Here is a 15913-nt window from a genome sequence, read left to right on the forward strand (position 1 = left end):
GACCTATGGGGGCAGAGTGACTCAAGGGAATTGGGTAGTGCTAACAAAGTCATTTCCAACTGACATAATAGTTCTTCAGGTGTTTTCCAGAGCACAGTAAGTTGTTCCTCTAGAACGTAATATCTGATTCTCTTGCAACTCTCCACCACCTGACTGTTCGTCAATCAGAGAAGTTTGGTAAACAGTGGAAGCAAAGAAAATGAAATATCTCAGAAATAGCAATTAAATGGCACTGGCCATGGCAGGAGAACATCAGTCCAAGGACTTTGGATTCTCAGAACTTTTGGGCAAGGCCATTTCTGTTGTGAGTTTATGCATCAAGGTATGTTAATCTGACATAATTGAACTTTTAACTCTTTGAACTTTCTTTGGTTTGAGTCAACATTTACCAAGTCACCCTCTGATTACAATGTGATTGCCTAGAGGGAAAAACTAAGTCTTTTGTCCAGACTTGGAATAGATTCATCCCAAGAACAAATACATTTCCACCATCAATTAGATGGAAAATTAGAAGTTGTGGTTTTATACATCAGTCTCATGAGCTTGGTTACCATGAGCTTAGTCCTGAGAGATTAAATCCATTCTTGGTGTGCCAGTAAAAATCAAGTTTTTATACTTGTGAAACTGAGAATCAGCCTCTGGGCCACGTAAATCCAGCAAGGTAATGAATGCCATTCTATGTCATTGTGGATGCCAATCCATCAACCATCTCCTAGACGACCATGTACTCCCTCTATACAAGGCTCTTTGCCCCTTATAGTTGCCTTTCTGAAACTCAGCTACCCAGACAGGAATTTGACAACATTTGATATTCACAACTTGGCTGAGTAAAATCTTCTTTCCCAAACTTATAGATCAATTTCCAGGTGAGTGTTCCTTAACTGTTATCAACGCAGCTTGGCTGTATTAAGTATGTTTCACAACCCTAGACCAGTGACAATAGCTTTCCACTCCCCATTTGTTCTGTGACTCTCATAAATGAATGACTTCTGTCATATCACCTCGTCCTCCAGTAAGCCACCATTAAATTCCTGATGCCACTCCTTCAGTTCATTGACTAGGGTAGGAGTTGTCCATTTTTCAAAATAAATGATGCTGTGCATTTCTCAATACTGTGTATTTTTTGACATGATGGAGAAAAAAGCCTATAAAATTATACCTACGTACTGCTACTGACACCTGATCAACCATTTGACCGGTGACCCAACGTATCACGTCTCGTGTGACAACATTACCTCTGGCTATCTCGAAGTCACTCATGAAGCTGTAAGAATCCCTTCTACCAGAAAACATATTACTCAAGTTACTCGAAGGTGGTCGTAGTCAATTCTATCCGCTTCACATAAGTATCCCTTTCCTTCAAGGAACTCAAGACAACAGTAAACATTTAACTTCCTGTCTTTTCATTTCTGGATTCCTAGGTCCTAACAATGTCTGACGTGTAGCCCAATAGAAATGTGCTGATTGAATTCATTGAAGGATAAATTACTCTGAATTTTAGTTTTCTGTTCCCAGCGCTGTTTTTCTCTCCTATATTCCTGTTGCTTTTTCTTTTTTCATCTTGAAAATGCGCCTCATGTCACGTCGGAATTTTAGGCCTTTGTCTTTCTCAGGGATAGATGATAGAAGTCGTAATAATTAGAAATCCATAAACCATGAAAACAAATAAGAAGATTGAAAAGGTTCCGTGGAGCACTGAAGGATCAGTCTAAGTTAGATCCTAAGTGACATGTGAGTGGAACATGCCTCATACACAGCACATCAGCTACGAAATATTTTCTCTTTCTTATTTTAAACTGTAATAGTGATATAAATAATCACATATTTGTATAATGCTTTATTGTTTCTGAGCACTTCCATAAGCATTCTCTAATATGATGCCTTCAGGAACTATATGGCTATATCTATATGAGCTGAACGTGTTTTTTTGTAAAGATTCTGGTGTTCTACAGCCTCTTGTTTTATTCTTTAACCTCTTCTGTTTGTCATTCCATTGTCTCCGCTTCAAATAGCAAATCACAATTTCATCATTGCTTCTTCAGCAATGTTGAAGAGGTGTTACCCCCTTTCGTTTCTTGGCTTTGAGGTCTCCGTCTCCATAAAGCCTCTATATTTATGATTGTGTCATTGGTTTATATTTCTAGAATAAAGAACAAATGGCTTAGCAAAGAGTGAAAATAGAAGTCATCGTGGTTTCATGTTATGAATAAATTTCAGAAGATATGTATGTCAATGCTTCATTACACTTATGTATTTGCTTAAATATTAAATATGTTTTCTGACCCAACACTACACTAAGATAGAGCTCTGCTATATCCAAAGGTTGTAAAATTCAGGGAAAATCCCAGCATGCTGTAAATGTATTTGTTCTTATTGGTACTCTGGGTGACCTTATGAATTCACATATACAAAAAACATCTTCATTCCAAAGTCATTGTCTCCGGCGGGGAACAGAAAATGTTCCTGACATGGAATCCAGGGTTCCTTGGATAAGTGAGCAAAGCCAGTGTCATCTTGAAAACCAGTTGCATTAATGTTCTTTTATTTTCCATCTTGGGTTTTAAAACTTTGCTCATCACTGAGACCTGCCTGGATTCTATAGGTTAACTCCTCACATGGCATGTATCTGTTCATATCAGGCTACAAATTCTCTTCTGTGATGAGAACTGGAATTGGAATGTTGGGAATGTTGGAAGGTAAGACGTTTATACCATTGAAACAAGGTTACAACCACAAGGCAAGTTCAGTGGACATGTCTCCTTCTAGCCAGGCTCTGTGGCTGCACCAAGCACACCATACTGGACTGGGGTGGCTGGACTAGGTTAGCATGAGTGCCACCATTTTGCTTACACCAAGGGTGAGATCTGAGGAAGGGCATATCTGTGCTCCATGTGAATCTTCATCTAGGTGTTTTTTTACAGTGCAAGATGTTTTAGTTAACTACACTTATACTACCTGACAGTGACAAGGAATAGGAGAAAATTTAACACCTAAATGCTTTAATACTGTCTTAAATGCTGCAATTCTACCTCTCTAAATGTTTCTTTGTCCCTCGCCTAAGGCCTACTGGCTTACTTTTCGTTCTCTGATTCTGAGTCACTTGGCCTATTTCTAAATCTTCCCTGCCAAACTTAATCATAGATGAGTGGGAGGAGACAGAGACTTGTCACAATAGCCTTGGTAGCTTCTTGGCCATGGGGACAAGCTATCTGAGGCTCTCTGGCCCAGAGTCCCCATCTGTGACCATGACTTTGGCAAGGACCATAACTACTTCCCGTGTCACTTTTTTGCTAGGAAACTTTTTATGGATTCTCAGACTGCTGCATCCCAAATTACCATGAGTGGCAAGCCACTGTCTTAACAAATGTGTTCGAGCTTCTGATCCATTGTGATTTCCCAGCAACATCCTATGCTCCCCCCATGTTGAACTGTTCCAACATCCCCTTCTCTATGTTTTTGTATATGCTGCCTCTTCTTCCTAGAAGGCCTTTTCCTTCTCTGCCTGATCTCTACCCACTTCCTTCCCTTTAAGAGGAACATTTTAGCATTTTGGGGGAGGAGGGGGGAATCTTATAGTTGATGTCAGAAGAAAACTCCTGGCTTCTGGGCAAGTAGTTTCCTTGCAGGGGTGTGTGTGCAATCAGGCTTGCTTAGGAAGTATTTGGTTACCTGATTATCATCTCAATTAAGTGATTTACATTGATAGCATCACAAGTGGATGAACTGTATTCAAACGGGTCTTGAACTGTCCTGAAAATATCTTTTTAAGAGATGACATTGTGATGCAGTAAAAGTTATTGGGGACACAGAAGAATGCTTGTCTTGTGCTTGGCAATATGACTAGAGGGGATCAAACTCGCCAAATCTAACAGTTGCCTTTAAGAATGACCAAAACTAAGAGAGGCTGCTGTGGCCCATTCAAGTATCCCAAGGGTGTCTCAAGCACCAGATACCAATCTGTCAGGAGATTCCATCTGACTTTCAAGAAAAGCTACTTAAAACTTCTTTTAGCTAAGCAGAAAACGCTGCATGTTTAACCAAACAGGACATGCAGGTGAAAACATGGTTTTCTTCCATAGCCATCAAAAATTGTATTTTTAGTCCTAAAGGTGCTAACAAGATCAAGGTCACAAGTGTCAACTCTAGAAAGCCACGTGTCACTGTCTTCCTATATACACAAAACTAGTGATTAGCGAAAGCCATTTAAGAGGCTTTTTATCTCAATATGGAGAGAGCTAAGTTGTAAACTTAAGAGTATGAATAAGAGGGAAGTACGGAAGTGTATGCTATTTGCAGGTTTCATTTTCATGTCTGTACTTAATGTTGCTTCTTTTGTCTCCAAAGCTGCTATTCCCCCAAGGGTGCATTGTCCAACCAATAAGATCTTAGACTCAAGGAAATGTGATATTTACGTCCTAGGCGTTCTCATGCACCTCTCCTCTAGTCCTTACGGCAACACTATGAGGGAGACACCTCAACTTACAGATGGGGAATCTGTGGTTCAGGGTGTTTAGGTCACTTACCCAAGGTATATGGCTAGGACAGCAGTGAAGCGCGTGAACTTGTTTCTAGTCTAACTCCAGTGCCAAAGCCCTTGACCATCGGGCTATTGCCTCCCCACTCCTTGCTAGCACTCAAGTCACAGCGACTCTGTTGAGGACGTATTAGCTGTGTCTTCTGCATGCCTAACTGTTTGAGCTAGTTCACTTAATGATCAATACAATGGGCCCAAGTGGCCTGAGAAGACATCATTAGCTGAACAAGTCCCTATGACACTATCGGATTCGAAAGAAGGCTGTCATCTTTTGGTCTCATTTTCCCCTGTGCTCTAAGGTCCCCCAATCAATTAGCACTCCTTTTATGCACAAAACCGTGGCTCATAGCCCTTTGTCTTACTTGTACATATTGGGCACATTATAAGCAATCAGTATATACTGATTAATGAGTTAATCATCATCCTAAAGAAACCAAATTATAGTTTGTTTCTGGAAAAAAAGAAATCTGGACTTCTCCACCTACTCTTACTATTGTTTGGTATATTGGGAGTTTGGATTCAACAGCTAAGAATTCATTTTTGGGTCTGCCTAAAACTTGTTGTTGTTGTTGTTTTCCACAAAAAGGAACTTCCCCGTTGTAATTTTCGACATAGCATTTTTAAAACTCCATATATGTTTTAGATATTATGGTAACTTTTAAAGAAGAAAATGAGCATTTAGAAACTGTAGATACTGACAATGAGTTTTATGCGTAGAGAACAAATATTGTCTAATTTCACAGACAATAAGGAACCAAAGGGAAAGCATGGAAGCATATAGTCTAATACTTTTACACATATGCATAAAGGGCATATTTTATTGCCACTAAATATGCATATTTAAATTAGTTTCCACATGTGCACACAGAGGTACAGTGAATGTACTACAATAGAATAAAATGTCTAGGAACAACTTGTTGGCGTCTATAATGAACAATGAAATTTAGTTCTTATATTTGGTTAACCCCACAGTCTGTTCTTTTAGACAATTGACCATATATGCAAACCAATACAGCTTTTCTGTTTCAAGAACGACTGCAACTGAAAATAACCTAACTTCCCAGTTCTAAAGCAACACAGAGACCGATAAAATGTGTTCTTTTAACTTCTCTCTCTCTCTCTCTCTCAACCGTAAAAGTCATCATGATTTAAACTCAGTAATTACAATATCCTTATTTTACCCCTGGAACATTTGTGACACACACTGATAGGACCTGGCAGCTGGGATTAGGAGCTCCAAGGAGAAGAACCATGCTTCCCTCCCCATCCACTGTCTAATCCCTCCCCTCCTGCCTATGAGCCCTCATGCCTCAGTCGCCCAGTGGGTGGCTGCATTGATCTGTGGAGGAGTTCAGAACCCATTCCGGAAAGGCAGAAAGTGACACACACAGACAAAGACTATTTTCATAGACTGCACCTCCTGAGTTGAATTCAGTTTGGGAACTGAATTCCAAACTTCAACAAAATTTAACCATTTCACTTTGGTTCGTTTTCACGTTCTAAGGGGCAGTCGTGACAGTTTTTGTCTTTATGTCCATGAAATTCTTCCTTCTTGGGTTGAGACTGGCGAAAAATATCTGCGAGATTTTACGTCTGTGTAGATGTTGAAAAGAATGAACACAGGAAACAACTCATTTTTGTGGCCAGAGAGCTCTGACCTTTATTGACTTCTGAAATTAAAAACTACTTAACATCCCCAAGTCTTTGTTTTTCTGTGGGTATTTATATTCAAAGTGGAAGTTGGAATAAAGCATTCCTTTAGAAATCACCCAAATTAGCCTGCCATAAAAATCCTAAAGGATCTAGAACATGTTCTAAAATTATATTTCAAAATTTGATTTATCTAAATTTTAAACACCTAGATTTAACCTTGTACGCCCTCAGTCTGAGCTTTAACCAGTATTTGGTATTTATGGAAAACAGCTCTAAGTTAATGAAAGAGAATATATACCATTAAAAATCTATATGCCGTTTAGATTTATAGAGCATAATTCAATAATTTTTTATAAAGCAATAAAAACACTTGCCAACTCTCATGAAAAACAACCATATGTTTTGGTTTTAATAATGAAAATGTTTTATAAATAAGCTCCAATTATGGTACATATTATTTAAAAAGCATTGAATCTTTTCCTCTTCCAAGTATATTTTCTCTCTATTTTTTGAGGCACCCTTAATAATTTACATATAAATTTATAGCATTTCCAGATTTATTCATTTTTTTTACCCACAATAGTAACGGTCAATTTTTTCTCTTTTAGTTTCCAGTGTGCCTTAAAAGGACATTTATCATGTTAGATAACCAATGTATCAATTAAGAAAACATTTTATTCTTATAACATCTACTTTTATTCATGGATTTCAAGGCAAATTAAATCACTAGCATAGATTCTGCTATCAAATACAGGGACACATTCATTCCATGAATTAATATACACCCACAGATTATATGAGAATAAAACTTTTAATGTCTTTTATATATCCCCGTATCATTTATGTGTAAGGGTAAAAAGATTGTCTGATTCTTTCTGGGAAACAATTTGGCAATGTGTATTTAGAGCCTTAAAAAAATTCTTATCCTTGGACCCAAATTCTATTATGAGGACATAATCACCAAGGCTCACCACAATTTCTATATGAGAATGTTTATTACAGTGCTATTTATGATAGTAAGCAATTGGAAATATCATCAGTGCCCAACAGTATAGGCCTGGTTAAACAACTTATGGTCAATCTACTTGATGGAAACTGTACAACCATTAAATGTTAAGTTTTTAAAGAATACTTAATGATATGGAGAAATGCTGATGATAAAATGCTAAGTTTAAAAAAAAAGGCAAAACTGTACATGCTAGTTTTTAACAGTATTTCCAAAGTTAGAATTATAGTCTGTATACTCCAAATGTACAAACACACAAGAATGGGAGAACACACACAAACATATTAGTCTTGATTTTCTTTGAGTGATGGGATGATGAGCAATTTAAAATGTCTTTCTAGTTTTTGTATTTTCTATAGTGAATATGTATTATTTTTATCATCAGAAAGAAACACGTTATTTAAAATATCACAAAAAAACTAACAAAAAAGGGTAGTAGTTAAATAAATGATATGGAAGAAAATGATTTACTAGTATAGAGAGTTGTTTCCATGTAATTGGAAAAGGTACTTCGAAAACATTTTGTGTGAGATTATTGCATATGACTGCATAACATGACTACCTAAATATTAAGAATATTTGTGTTTTACTACATGAATAACAGTGTACATTATGTAAATTATACATAAAATGAAAATATTAAGAGGATAAGATTCAAAATACAAATAGAAAATCTTATAAAACTTATAAAGCTATATAGATTTAACTATTCTCCCTGTTTGCTGCCTAGAGGAAACCACTATGTGAAAGATGTAATACAGCCCTCATAACTTTATCATTATACTAATATATATATATATATATATATATATATATATATATATATACACACACACACACACACACACCCATAAATAGAAATACCTAGTGAATTTTTCCAATTGTTATTAATAGTTCCAAAGTGTATATATATTGTACATATTCTTTGCAAATTTCTTTTTTAATCAACCATATGTTTTTGAGATGTACCCAGAGATATACATGCAGAGCTATCTAATTCATTCATTTTAACCACTATGCAATGTTATTCCATTTAATGATTTTACAATTTATTTTTCTATTTCATGTATAACTGATAGACATTTATCTTGTTTCCAATTCTTTGCCACGTCATAATGTGCTGAATCGTCTTACACGTAACTCCCTGTATACACAAACAAAAGTTCTTTACTGTATTAAGTTAGACGAGGAATTGCTGGGCTACAGAATATGCTTGACTTTAACTGTTGTAGATATTGCCAGATTCTCTCCAGAGGGTTGGCTGATTTACAGGGCCAGCACTTAAAATAAATGCTTGTACACACACACACACACACACACACACACACACACACACATCTTATATCAGTTAAATGTATTGCAAATATCTATTCCACAGCTCATTTCTAAGTTTACAGTTAATGTAGTCTAATTCATCAATCTCCTCCATCATGGTTTATACTTTTTATTTAACAAATCCTTCTCTATCCCATTTTACATAGATATTTTCCACATTTAATCCAAAAAGTTTAATTTTTTTTCCTTATCACACATCTTACATGTATTTTTGTATATAGTATGAGATAAGAAATTTACATTTCTCTTCTATATCTATTTGTCCAAGCAACGCTTTTGAAATTGTCATGCCACTGAAATCTCATTCTATCTCTGCCAACTGCTAAATGCCCATATGTCGGGGCGCCTGGGTGGCGCAGTCGGTTAAGCGTCCGACTTCAGCCAGGTCACGATCTCGCGGTCCGTGAGTTCGAGCCCCGCGTCAGGCTCTGGGCTGATGGCTCGGAGCCTGGAGCCTGTTTCCGATTCTGTGTCTCCCTCTCTCTCTGCCCCTCCCCCGTTCATGCTCTGTCTCTCTCTGTCCCAAAAATAAATAAAAAATGTTGAAAAAAAAAAAATAAATGCCCATATGTCTATTTTGGGGCTTTCTGTTCTGTTTCATTGGCCTATTTGTCTGTCTTTTAATCAATACCCCAATGTCTTAATTACTGTAACTCTGTAAGAAGCTTTGATGTCTTCTAGGATGAATTCTCCCTTCTAATCTTTTTCAAATGTGCCTTGACTATTTTTGATTTTTATCTTTCATGCAAACTTTAAGAAAATCAGCCTGTCAAGTTTTGTCTGCCCTCTTTTTCAGTAAACTGTTTCCACCTGCAGTTTGCTCCCGGAGAATGAGTCCACTGGTGTGCCCATGCTCCAGTGTCTTTCCGGGAGCCTCAGCACTTTGCCGTACGTCTAATCGGCTGATTCCTAGACAGGTGACTGGTCCTCTGTCATTTATCTCGCTCAAGGTTTTCTTTATTAGAATGCCTTTTCAATCGGGCAAATATGGTTGCATAAATAATCTCAAGGGCTTGCTTTGAGGTTCTTTCTCTCTCTCCCCTCCACACAACATTCCAACATCCCCACACCCCAGGAGGTGATCATCTACTTTGTGACCAGCTTGCTGGACTGCAGGCAGAATGATCATGTATTTTCTCAACCCCAAAGCAGTAGACATGGTTTAACCCATGGTGTAACAATTAGCAAAATATTTGTCATCACAATGGACCTGGAGAAATCCAAGATGAATAGTTTGCCAAATTATATTCATGGAAATCCTAAGAAGACTAATCATTGGGTCATACTGGAAGTCACTCTCTCACAGAAGGAAAAAAAGGAGAGAAAAAGGCCAACGTCATTTTTTGCTGATCAAATTTATGACTTTTCTCTGAAATGTTTTTCTCCTATTACACGTCCGATTTATATATGTATGCAAGTATTATGTAATTTAGTTATATATTTATAATTAATACATAATTGATTTTTAAAATCATATTGAAACTGTGTTAGCTGAGTGTAAACATACTAACATCCCCATGCACCTCACCTAACCAAAAAAAGGACAAAAAAGAAAAAAAAGTGTTTGCTATTGCTTTTATGATTACTTTAAGGAGGTCATTTCTATCACAGATATTTGCTGTCTTCTTATACTATACGCCCTGAAAATTGCTAAGGAGTGATTTCTGGATCAAAAATACTGTGCCAAGGGATGGAGTACTAGGAGAAAGACAGTCCGGTTGTCACAGTCTCAATAAATGTTCTCTAAGTTTTCCACGTGACCAGCGCTATGCCTCACAGCTAAAGCCTTGAGCCAAAAGGCACCTGGGTGGCAGTTCAGGATGTTACTTCTGAGAACCTCTAGTCTTTCAGACATTTTGCTATCACAGCCCTTTCCTTTGTCATCGAAGTCTCTTACTTGCACCCCTCGGACAATCACTGAGAGCTGAGGGGCCTTATTCAGTGTGTGTCCCCTAACCTCTTGAACATGGCAGAACACGTCAGGAAACTGAAATCCACGGTGGAAGGAACCCAACCAACCGAAAGATGAAGGAGAAATAAGAGGGAAATCAAGGTCGCACTTGAGGAAGGGGGAGGCCTATTTCACAAGCTGTGGCCTAATGTCCCCTCCCTTGTCGACTGAAGCTGATGCTTTTGTTTTTCCTTCACGGGGAAAAAGCCTCCCTGGCGTCAGGCCAGGCCAGAGCACCATAGCTGAGGGAATCTTTCCACTAGGTTCTGCAGCTGCAGGAGAAATAGGTTCATCAGACCTGTACCCAGAGAGTGGGAGCGCCTGTCATCGTTCCAGGCAAACGGGGGGCCTAGACGAGGCAAGTCAGGGTGGGGACAGGGGAGAGAGGGCGGCAAGCCAAAATGGGAGACCTGTAGGTGCGTGTAAAGCTTCATGTGTTCTGTTGTTTACTCACCTGAGGGCCCCGGCCTGATGTTTCCCTGTCAACATTGGCCCCAAACGCTTGAACACAAGTCAAAGTTGGCTTTATGGAAGACGTTTAAATAAGCGCTACAACGAATCCCTAGAAATTCGACTGTCCGGGCCTAGTTAGAACCTCACCGTCTGCAAAGTAGGGAAGGCATGCGGGGGACTCCTCCATCATCAAAAAATATCCAAACAGCCCTATTTAACATTTAAATCAGTAAGAGGACCAATAAAGATTCCTCTTGCTTACAAGTACTGGCATTTTACAACTGTAAAAGGCTCCACCGTCGTCTATACGAAGCCCTGATTGTGCATGAAACGCCCAGTTAAGCTTGGGGGTTTGGCCCACACTGTAATCTTGCTACAGTACAGGCCACATATTATGGAATTCAGCTTTCAGGATTTCAGACTAATTAGAGAGGCACCCAGTAGCACTATGCGGGTTCTGTCAGCATTTCCACTATAAAACCCCTTTTCTGGGGTTTATAACTTGGCCAATAAAAGATAGCCCCAGGCTGGAATGCGCCACGCAAAAAGGTTCAACAAGGGAACGAGATTTTTTTTGTTTTAAACTAAATTTCATTAAAAATCAGTTCTTGTAAGAACAGAGCAATAAAAATATGCTGCTTTCATTATTTCTGATGTTTTGAGCTCCTTGCTTTGTTTAAAAATAAAGAGGAAAAAATAAATGCACTTTCCAGGCATCAAGTGAGTCTAGGGTGCTGTGTATTTTAATGAAAATATTTGAGTTATTGGAGCTTAGGAAAAACTGTTGCTTGCCACACATTATTTTTGTTTCACACTGTGGGTCTAGGATTTAGCTTGGCTCAAATCGATTTGGAAATAAAGAATGTACAATGCTTTCAATCATAGGGGTATTGGTGGTTTTTCACGATTAGCGCGTGTTAAGCGTGGTCGTGTTGTGAAGTAAAACTCCTACATGTTGACAGGACTTACTGCGAGAGAAGCTTTGCGACGACAACGGTGTTTTCCATTATCCATTAATGCTTCCAAATGATAATTTCGTTTTCTACACCTGGGCAAGAAGCAAATGGAGAATGCACGAACCCCATGGACTTACTGTAGCACACCCTGCACCCAAATAACATTGAACGTGATCGCCTCAGCTTTGGTCTTATTTTCCCCTCACTAATTAGAGTTCTGTCTTGTCGGTAGACATTTTAGGTTAAAAGGTTAAAACAGCATGAGTGTCTGAATTCGGCAGAAAACCGAAAAGAAAGTAAAAGGATGGGGAAATCAATATGTCTAGAACAGCGACTCTTGTGCCCGCTCCTGCTTTCAGCGCTTTATATATGCGTGTTTCAATAAAATTTCACAGCAATCCCATGAAAATAAGGCTCCAGGAGGTTAAAGAGGTTTACCCAGAGTCACAAAGTTAAATGGCAAAGCAGATATTCAAACAGTGTGTCAGGCCTCAAAAACTATACGCTGCTTGCTGTAATTTACTATACAGTTGCCTTTCTTTCCTCTCCTTGACTCATTTTACTGTGGAACTAGGGCTTGGTAATTTCTTCGGTTCCTGCCCACAATAACTCTCAAATTAGCCTGGCTGGTCGTCAGCAGAAGCGTCGAATCCTAACAAACGCGGGGAGAGTGGGGTTTGGTTTCCAGAGCCTGAGACTCCTCGTATGCCCTCCTCTCCTGGCAAACCCGAACTGGAGAAGAGTCTGAGGGCCGCCACCAGAGAAACACTGACAGCCCTTTCCCAGGGAACTGTTAAGACAGATTTACACATCTGAATCGTCTTCAGAAGAGGTTCATCCAAAAGTCATGTAGGCACTTTTACGAAGATCTGAAACTGGGTCTCAGTTTACCGAGGTACACGGTAGCTGCCCTATCTGTTTAACTTCAGGGGCTCTGCCTTAAGAAAGATTAATTTTATGCTTTTTTGCAATTTACCGCTAAGCTATACCTACTAAACAAGCTGTGTTTGCTTCTTTGGAGACCAGTGTCCCATGAGAAACCCTTCTGTCCATTCATATTATATACACTAGGAAGAATGACTGGGGTCCACCAGCCCGTCAGACGACTGACTCTTGGCCCTACTGAGTGCTGCCCTGGATGGAAAGAGGCAGTGGGGAAAGGCCACGGGGCAGAGGAGGCTCCCGCCTTGCAAACAACCTTCTTTTCCATTTCAACACACACCATTCTTCCATCCAGCTGTATCTCTCCCCACGGGGATGATATTTGTGCCATCCCTACAAAAATGAAAGAAATAAGGAGTGCCTCCAGTAGGAACATCCTGGCTTCTATCTATTTAAATTAGAGCCTTATGGGAAAACCACATGATTTTAATGGCCTTTAATTGGTTAAGGAGAACAGTAAGTTCCCTCCCAGAAGCTTGAGAACAGAGCTCCTCGCCTTCCGGATTTGTTTCTTGGTTAACCAGACTAGGGAACAAAAGAGTTGTAAAATATTTGTTAGGCTGCAAAGCTTAACAAAGAAATGTTAAACAACACTGATGATGATATTGATTTCCTTCTCTCCATTCCTGCTTACTCCCTGCCGCTAACTCAGAATGACTTGTCCTTGGTGTGGGGCTTGTTGGTAGCATGGGGAATATGCAAAGTCCAGGAGAAAGTGACCCTCGCTGACCACCGGCTGCAGAGTCGGTTCTGCCTAAAAAACTCCCTGACAGGGTCAATTTGCATTGCCTGCCTGTTTGGTTACTCGGACTCACTAAGAGACTTGATACACTTCTGCACGCACATCTGTCCATTCACTCCTATTCAGGAAACCCCACTGACCAAAATTCAGACTTGGAGAACAAAGTAGTTACAGGAATGTATCCACACTAAAAAGATTCTCCTCCTCTTAGAAAAAAGGCATCACAGCAGGATTCCTTTAAATCGTGCATTTCAAATGATACGCCTTACAACCAACAGTGCGGCAAAACATGTATAATATAAAATGAGGAAATGAGGTCTCTGTATATGTTACGTATATTACATCTCTTTAATTGATTACAAATCTTCTGCCGTATATGTTCCATCTTAGGTTCTTGGGGGAGAAAGATAACATTATAACGTTTGAGAGCTGAATATCTTGGACATTCTTGGCTATTATTCACAGTATCTGACAGTGTTTTCTACAGAATGAGAGCTCAGAAAGACACCATTAACTGAATGACTTCAGGCTTGCGGCATGTGGGCTCAATGTCCATTAGGGTCATAAATTACTTGAGTAATGCTAATTATTCTTTGCCTTCAGTGCTCTTGATCAATATATTTGTGTTTGATTTTGTTGGGTTGTTGTTGTTGTTTGTTGTTGTTGTTGTTTTATTTCTTTGCATGTATTAGATTTCCCAACAGTGGGCAGAGACCATGCTTGTCTTATTTTACCTTGTTTCTTCTGTACCTGGCTTGGTAAGAAGTACATAGTAAACACTCAATAAATATTTGTTGGCTGAATAATTGAATAATTGAAAGGGCCTGCCTTTATTAAGGCAGGGTTAATATATCTGTGTATTTGAAACTCAGAAAAAACAGTGACTTGCAGAGGAATCACTGGGGGGGGGGGGGGCGGTTCTTCTAAGACAAATGAGTTCCTAGGACGGGATTCATTCCTGCCTGCTCCTGAGCTATTAGATCTTATCCAGTGTTTGCATTCCAGGAAGAAGACCCACATAAAAGAGTTCTTCAGCTTCAGAAAGTTTGAAAAGCATAATTACATTGAGACTCTGGTGAGTACCAATTTACCTAATTTTAAAAGACAAAATTGTATCGTAAATCACTAGTGTACCAAACAAAAGACCAAAAACCCAGGCTAAGGGCAAGTTAAATTCGACACCTCCCTGTTCGGGTTGGCACTCTTTTGATTCGCTCATCGGATCATTTTTCAGTACCGCCACCCCACGCCGGTGACTCCCAGAAAACTCACTCTCTGTATTCTCACCTCCACTCCCCTCTGCGCCACCTTTTCACACAACTTTGAATCCTCCAATCAGGGATCGCAGACTGAATTACATAAAGTCAAATGGTCTCCATGCATGCCCTGTTGGCATGCAAGCTCCTAGTTAGGGAGAGAAATAAAAAAATGTCACTGATTCCCCAGGCATGCGGTCCTGGATCCAACAGAAGACATTTACATTTTCAGACCACTCTCTCTCATTCATCCATACATCTGTGGGGCACATCTGTATTAGCTCATTTCCTCTCTGGCTGTCAGTCTTCCCTCCTCTCTCTTATGTGAAAGAGTAATAAAAAAAACAATGGAAAAATATCTGGAATTCTGCTTGAGAACACAGATAACATGGAAAGCATTATATAGTTTTGAGGGGTTTTTTTTCATTTCCCAGGTTTTCCTTCTCCATCCCGCCTCCCCTTTCTCCCTCTCCCCCTACCCTGGAAATTATTTTGAAGTTTCATTTTGCTTGCCGGTCTGCCCTGAGCTCTCACTTCCTAGCACTGATGTGACAATTACAACCCACATTCGCTGCAATAAAAGCAAATAAGGCAAAGGCTTTCCTGCACCATCCCGACCTAGGAGAGAGAGAGAGACCATAATATATGTCTTAGCAACAACACAAAGCGGACCCTCGTTTTTGCATACATATTTAGCCGATTTCTTCTGGAGGTCTCATGTGTTTCAATTGCTCATTTATTCTTCAACCTTGTATAAAGAGGCGAGGAGATGAGGTGGGGGGGGGACAGACAGACCTATAGATGACAGATCTGTAGACAATGTTGTTAGCATGCCAGATCTTATTACAGAACCGTGGGAGGTCATGTACGCCACATCCCGACTCCATGGGGACCACCACATTTAAAACAAGATGAAAAAAAATGTGATGTGGGAAAAAAAAAAAACCCTCATGGGCAGCCTTCAAAGGCAGAGACAGGTTGTGACTGGATTAACATTTATTGACTGTTTAAGCCTGCTTTTTTGCTTCAGGACAGAGATACACGAGTTTAATTGCAGAGGCTGTTCTGCCAACTGATCACCAGAG

At 39.4% G+C, this 15913-nt stretch overlaps 1 long non-coding RNA gene across 1 annotated transcript in view; it reads left to right on the top strand.

The window, feature by feature from the left end:
* Positions 1 to 14649, top strand: part of LOC131502565 (uncharacterized) — a 148700-nt gene extending 134051 nt beyond the window's left edge. The window contains exon 3 of the long non-coding RNA XR_009257080.1: positions 14578 to 14649. This is a non-coding gene — a long non-coding RNA (uncharacterized LOC131502565). The remainder of the gene's footprint in view (positions 1 to 14577) is intronic.
* Positions 14650 to 15913: the final 1264 nt, after the last annotated feature.

The sequence above is a fragment of the Neofelis nebulosa genome, chromosome 2 (assembly GCF_028018385.1).
Source record: "Neofelis nebulosa isolate mNeoNeb1 chromosome 2, mNeoNeb1.pri, whole genome shotgun sequence".
NCBI lineage: Eukaryota > Metazoa > Chordata > Mammalia > Carnivora > Felidae > Neofelis > Neofelis nebulosa.